Source organism: Pipra filicauda, unplaced genomic scaffold (assembly GCF_003945595.2).
Source record: "Pipra filicauda isolate LSUMZ 115617 unplaced genomic scaffold, ASM394559v2 scaffold38_size3968069_pilon, whole genome shotgun sequence".
Taxonomy (NCBI): Eukaryota; Metazoa; Chordata; class Aves; order Passeriformes; family Pipridae; genus Pipra; species Pipra filicauda.
Genome location: NW_024104520.1, coordinates 2430719 through 2438081, shown reverse-complemented (window position 1 = coordinate 2438081; position 7363 = coordinate 2430719). Strand labels below are relative to the sequence as shown.

Below are 7363 nucleotides of genomic sequence, written 5' to 3'. Positions count from 1 at the left end.
CAAGGTGACATTAACTACCTTGTCCTTTTCCACTTCCTTTGACATGAGGCCACCTGTCTCATTCAAGAGCAGACCTACATTTTTATAGCCATTCTTGCAGCTGACATACCTGCAGAAGTCTTTCTTGTTGCCTTTCACGTCAGATATCAACTCCAGATGGGCTTTAATTTTCCTCATCCCACCCCTCCATGCACTGATGGTAACCTTATATTTTCTTTGCGTCATTTGTTCCTGCTTCCAGCCCTTGTATGCTTCCTTTTCATATCTGTGTTTAGACAGGAGCTCCCTATTTAGCTGAGCTTGTAGGAGGTGATCCTTGAAAATCATCCAACTCTTCTGGATCTCCCTTCTCTCATGGTCACTAAAGACAAGGCTGCCCCCAACATGCATATCCCACCCAATCCCTCCTTGTTTGCAAGTATGAAGTCCAGCAGAGCAATGCCCCTTGCTGGCCCCTTGATCACCTCTTTGTCCTCCTTGCACTCCAGAAACCTCTTGGATTACTTGTGTCTTGCTGTGTTGTCCCTCCAGCAGGTATTGGGGTGGTTGAAGTCCCCCATGATGCTTCTTTCAGCTGTCTGCAGAAGGCCCCATCAACCTCCTGGTAAGTTAGCTGGTAGCAGAAACCCACAAGAACATTGGATACTTGGCTCTACCCACAAATCCTGAACTGTGATCTCTGAATTAACTCATTAACCACCCGTAGACAGAACTCTAGGCATCCCCACTGGTCTCTCACATCAAAGGCAGATCCCTCTCCTCACCATCCTGTTTGATCCTTCCTGAAGACCTTGTATCCGTCTCTCACAGCACCCCAGTCATTTGAGCTACCCCATCACATCTCCCTAACCCCAATGAGATCATGGCCCTGCTTAATCCCCATGCTACATGCATTTGTGTATGGGAACTGCGTGTCATATCTGAGGGAACAAACAGTTGACTTCAATACTTCGGAAAAAACTGCCTGCCTTGAATCCCTCAAGATGCCATTGGGAAGAACAACTCTCAAGTTTTTTAAAAAATACACATATTTTGTAGGGATGATGTAGTCAGACACATAGTGGCATACTTTGTGCAGTTTAATGAACACTATTATTAATTAAAATGAAAATTTCATTTCCAGGAAAACTATCTTCTCTCCTTTTAGATCTTCTGAACAATTTATGTCAGTTCATGTAACAATAAGACAATGTAATATTTCACAGAACATGTTCATTGAACTCCATTTCTAATCAAATGAGTTAAGAATAGAATATACTTTAATAGCAAAATTGAAAGTCTCCTGACTTCATTTTGCATACAAATGCTGAGCAGCATTAAGATTAGATTCATTCACAATTGTATTTTTGACTTATATTTATGGTCAAGATATTTCCACCCTCCCTTGCCCCACATGGCCACTTTTTGCTTTAAACTACAGCCAATGGTGATAGAGTATTTTGCATTATCTTCTAAAATGACTTGTGAGGTTGCGTGACTGGAAACTAGTCCAATTAATTTTACCACAGCCTATACCACCAACTATACAAATAATTTCAATCTCCTAATTTGCACCCAAATCAGGACTTTAACTAACACAGATAGTTCGCCAATACAACAATTTATATATTATTTATTTGAAAATTATGATACGTGGCTCAAGTTGATAGACTTAGAATTACATTGCCAAAAGTTTCTGCAGCCAGCCCTCTCAGCATTCTGTAGTAAAATCAGTATTTATAGAAAAGAAAATATCCAGAATAATTACCTATAGAACATTAATAAAGCTAATGGAGATACACTGAGGGCGACTTGGTCTAACCGCACAAATACAACTGCAATTCAAATATTACTCCAGCTTATGCTCCAGGATAAGCTAATCTGCAAAGATTTTTTTTCTTTGTAACTGTTATTGAAATCAACAATAAAACTATAGACACAGCAATTTTTTTTGTGCAGAATCAGAGATATCTGATATGAAAACGCTTATGCTGCTAGCAATGTAAATAGGACTGAAGAGTTTTAAAATCTGTAGTGTGATTTCCTTAAAAAGAAAAAACTCCCACTAATATCTGTTCATAACCAAGGTTCCTATATCACTTTTATTCATCCTATGTTTCCTTAGAGACTTCTACCCTACAAGAAGACAATAACACATCTGGATGTGTGCTTAAAACCATGTATATAACTTAAAACCAACAGTCCTAATATAGAATCATAGAATGGTTTGAGTTGGGATAGATCTTTAGAGGTGTCTTGTTCAACTCCCCTGCCATGGGCAGGGACATCTTTCACAGGGACATCAGGTTGCTCAAAGCCCTATCTTAATGTGACCTTGAACACAGTTCATGGCTTAGTTACATGAAAAATTTATCACACACCAGTTTATAAATGGTAAATTTTCACGTATGTAGTATCAGTCCATCACAAAAAAACATCCTGAAGTTATTGGAGGTACTTCAATCTACTTTGAAAGATTAAAAGAAACTTGAATTATTTGCACTTACCATTATGCATTAACAAATTGATATTATCATGGCCCAGCTGCTGTGCAGCAGCATTTTATCCACAATAACTTATTTGTCTAATATTTAAAACCTTAGAAATATTGGAAAATGTGTCTGTTTATTCAGTTGACAAACTATGAAAAAGCTTTTTCATACTTTTAGATATTTTGTATTCTTTATAAAGTACTGAGTGGGTTCTCTCCTATAAGTTTATAGTGCTTCAGAAACAACAAAATTATGTCTTTATCTAATGGTCAGCAAGAAAGAGTGTTAGATCGGCATATTTGAAAGCTTTGATTAAATAAATGGTAGCAATAACAGTCCTATTAGTGGGATGAGCCTCCAAGATGGATAACAAAATACAATCCAATCCTTTCCTTCATTTCCAAAATATTTTACATGTATGTAAAAAGGGCATATGTAACATTCAGGCAATTGCACTACAAATTCAGAAAATAATAACATCATAGTTAGCAATTCAGCACTTGTTCTTTACTTTGAAATGCCTGTCATCCTTCAATATATGGGGCATCCCTCTTTCTCTCTCTCTCTCTCTCTTCCTTCCCCTTGATGCCTCAGAGCATTTTGATTTCTTTAATTTTTATAGATTTTAGAAGTAAATGTGTAGTGAATGTAGATTTTAACGTAGCTGTATTATATCCCTTACCCTGTAGCATAATGTTTACACATACCAAACCCCATCCCATATCAACCCCTCTAAATTCTGTTAGCTGTTTAGTCTTCTTTTAAAGGCAGAATTGCAGAAAAACACCTTAAGGCCTGGACCAGAAGATATCACACAGACACAGCGACCTTCAAGCCCAGAAATTTGGAGGAGCTTCAAGGATTGAACGTGCTTCAAGGAAGATGAAGATGAGGAAGAAGGGGTCCCAAATACCCCCAGACTCAATTCCTGAAGGGGCGGCACGGGGCAGAACCAGGGGGTGGACAAATTGGGATTGGATGGACCTTATTATAAAATCATAGAACCACTGTCTGAAAGGGTATGTATTCCTGTGGGCCTAACGACTCATTAAAGTTCCTGCTCTCTTCACCTTATCTCCTACACTAAATTGGCCTGGAATCTTTTCTCTGCAATCTTTTAGGCAACACTCTCCTTAAGACACTTACGCAATACAAATAAAACCCAAAATATTACAATATATACACTGCATATATATAGTGAAATAATAAGGCTCAGTGGAGACAAATTGTATAATCATTAGCTTAACTTATAAGAACTCGGAAAAAGCTGTTACTTAAAAAGTCCACAATCAACCCATTGATAATATTTTGTCCCACAAAATAATGCCTCATGGATCAGTTAGTACCAATGAACAGAAATTTTGTATAAAGCAGATTTCATCTTCCATTTTTTACGCCTTAGATCACATTGTTTTCTCAGGGAGTAATGTCTTTCATCACATACACAATGGACTTCATGCATAACATGGGTTAATTTCCTTGGTGATTTGTTCCAACTTATGGGGATAATTAAACACTGAAATAAATGACTTTGGGATATGCTGATTGCCCTTCAGTTTAAGTTTTCAAAGCCAAATCTGTTGTCTTTTTAAAGGATATGCCTTAACACAATGTGTCATGTAATGAATTTCAGTGAAATGTCGTAGTCCAGGGTATGCAAAAGGAATCAGGCTAGGTCAGTAAAACTTTCTGAAACAATGACAGGCTTCAATTGCAGCTTTAAAATTTCTTGAGGACTAGCATGCACAGAATAAATACAGGCATTTATTATGACCTTGCAGACTACTCAGCAGCACACAGGCCGCATTTGCAGAATCATCAATAAAGGTAACTTTAGTCCTCTGAATCACAAAATGTATCTCTGCCAGTGGCAACAGACAGAGTGAGGCGAGTGCTCTGCCTATTTGCCAAATTAAATTGTATACATCTGTGCTGTATTTGAGTATGTATCAGCACAGTTCCTTTGGAATTAGTTATTTAGTGCTCAACACCTGTTTTTCTTGTTAATTTATATTGCTTAAGATTTCCTATCCTAATTTGCAAAAAACCATAAAGATTAAACTATATACAATTATTGATTTTTCCTCTGGGTATGCATTTTTTCTTAGGAAAAAACCATATTTGATTGTCTTTTTATCTTTCCTCTTATTTAAATCTCCTGATTTTTCTGTTTGTTGCTGAGATAGTTTCTTATATTAATGAAGATATAATTACCTTTGTATCCTCTGCACCGATTTTGCCTCACACATAGAAATGAAACAAGACAGGAAAGGAAATAAGATATACTATGAGACCAAAAAAAAAAAAAAGTCAGCCCACAATAAAGGTGAAACAATAGCTCCACTCAAGCTAAAATTTGACAATGACAGTACACAAGTCACCATTATTTAAATCATATTAATAATTAATAGGCTTATGTGTTACAGAATGCTCTCCCACCATTTTTTCCTCAGCATCACACTTTCGACTCTGAAGAGTTTCTATCTTTTTTCAAAAGATACATAAAATATAGCAAACTAAGACCAATATTATTTTAGAAACTGTTTGCTGGGTTTTTATATTTATGTTTGAAAACATATTATCACTTTTTGTGGATGTAAGACTTTACAGATTAGAAAAAATATAAAGGAGGAATTTTCTGTGCAGCTTATACCATGATCTACTGTAGCTGAGAACCACATTTCTTCCTGACAGTAATGGAAGGTGCAAGTTTTATTAGACACCAAACAGTCTGGTAAGTTTATCTTGGTTGCTAGGTAATTGTGAATATATGCATGCTAAAAACAAACAAAAGAAATGCCCACAAAATCTGATGCCCCACTGGGGTAAATCAGTTCAACTTCACCATTTGAAATTCTAATCTGATGCTTTTTCTATCCTAGAATATTTAATATATGTTCAAAAGAATGCATCTTTGAGACGATTTCTCATGGACAGCAGTGCTGCTCAAGAACAGCTTGCAGTGCTCCATATGGCAAGAGATATTGCCGAGCTATTATATTACACAGGCAGTTGTGGAGTATAGGAAACAATTCATACTATAGGCTATATTTAAGAGCATGAGTCTGTGAAAGCAGCAGTCAAAGAAGTATAACAGCTGTAAGAGCATGAGGATACCTTGTGGAACTGTCATATTCAAAGGAGATGGAGAGTTAATAAAGAAATACCAGTATTTTGCAAATGGCAACTTTGTCGGGGGAAAGAGCGAGCACTACAGCTGAGAAACAGCGAGCACTACAGAGATGAAAAGCCAAACCAGCTGTACCAGCTGAGCACGTTACTGGTACAAGTAGCTGCTTTGGTGAAAGAGAATTGTACATGGAAACATGAGATCATTGTCATATTAACAATTAATTTTAAAGTAGTTTTGTACAACCAAGAAAAGGTATTTAGGAAAGAGCATTTTTTTTTCCTTTTCTTTATTCCTATAGAGAAGGTGGAATTAAACTCTCTATTTTTTTTAAAATCATGACAGAATTTTTCCCATCTGCTTTTAACGCTTGTGGAATACTGGCTTCAGACATTTTCAACATTCATCACCCTTGTATGAAGAGGCACACAAATACTTTCCATTGAAATTGCTAGTGAAGACATACTCTTTACATAAACAGAAATTACCTAATCTAAAAGCAATAGCATCAAGGAAAATCTTAACATTACAAAGTTCTAAGCTGTTGATGGTGCAAGACAGATAAAGCTGAAGGATTTTGTTTTAAAGCAAGGATCTGGTTAACGCCAGGAATTATCACTACCCTGTAGTTTTCATTTATCCACGACTGGCAACTATGACATCTCTCCTGAGATGTGAAGATGACTAGTCACCTTTGTCTGGCAGAAAAATACTGAAATCATCATCTGGTAGAATCAAGGTAAAGATGAAGTTTCACAGAGTAAATTTACTGTCTTTGACCAGAGTACTTGGTCAAAGCTCAGGGCACTGTTTATTGATTCTGTGAGGAGGAAGGCGGTGATGGAGTCAGATGTCTTTGATGTCATCTGTTTACTTACAAAGAATGAGCAAGCTTCTGAACTGCTGCAGAAAGCAAACAACAGTTTCCTTGATCATTCCACCAAAAATCTTTCAAGCTGGCACCCAGAATAAATTTTTGTTCTTAGATGTTAAACATTTACCAGATGGAAAAGGGTAAATAACATCCTTTCTGGGTCTAGTTTCTGTGATTTTACAACTCTCAGTGCCGTTCTCCTGTGCTCCCATACCTTACTGTGTATTGTGTCTCTTCTCTTAGGCACTTGATTTTCCCAGGCATATATTTCTACATTCAAAGTTTCATAAAAATGAATGAATATGAACTCATTAGGCCATGAATGTCCAGTCAAATACAGAGGGTGGAAGCCTGTATAGTTTGTTAAATAATCTTGAATAGTTTCTCATAACCGGTGTTAATGAAGCATGGTGGTTATATCTCCTGGTTTCTGAAAGACTACACTGAATTCCTCACATCTATTTCTAGTGTTAGCACACGGAAAATGACTGTGTTTAAATGCTAAGGGAATACATGCATTAATCAATATCAGTTTTCAGTTCTGATGTTAAATCAAAAGAGCTAAAGCACTGTAATTACTTTGGGATCAGAGGTAGCACTCACTTTCTTTTGTTACTATCTAGCACCCACCAAGCACTCACACTCTCTGGTCTGAGCATAGGTGAGCACCAGCAGATGCTCTAAGAGTGACCTTTTAGATTTGTGCATGATGAGATGGTCTGGCTGTGGAACCAGGGTTATAGATCTCTGTTTTCTTGCATTACCTCAATGGGTACAGAGCTTCACATGTACAATTAGCCTTCGCTAGGCAGTGAAGCTGCAAAATTAAATCAGACAATCCACAAGCAGATGTACTGACAATGCATTTGAGTAGCTGAAGACAAGAGA

The 7363-nt window shown here is 37.0% G+C and overlaps 1 long non-coding RNA gene across 1 annotated transcript; it reads left to right on the top strand.

Moving 5' to 3' along the window:
• The first annotated feature begins 284 nt into the window (after positions 1-284).
• Positions 285-3559, top strand: LOC120323971. The gene is made up of 2 exons (XR_005564934.1): positions 285-604; positions 3226-3559. It is a non-coding gene; the product is annotated as an uncharacterized LOC120323971 (long non-coding RNA).
• Positions 3560-7363: the final 3804 nt, after the last annotated feature.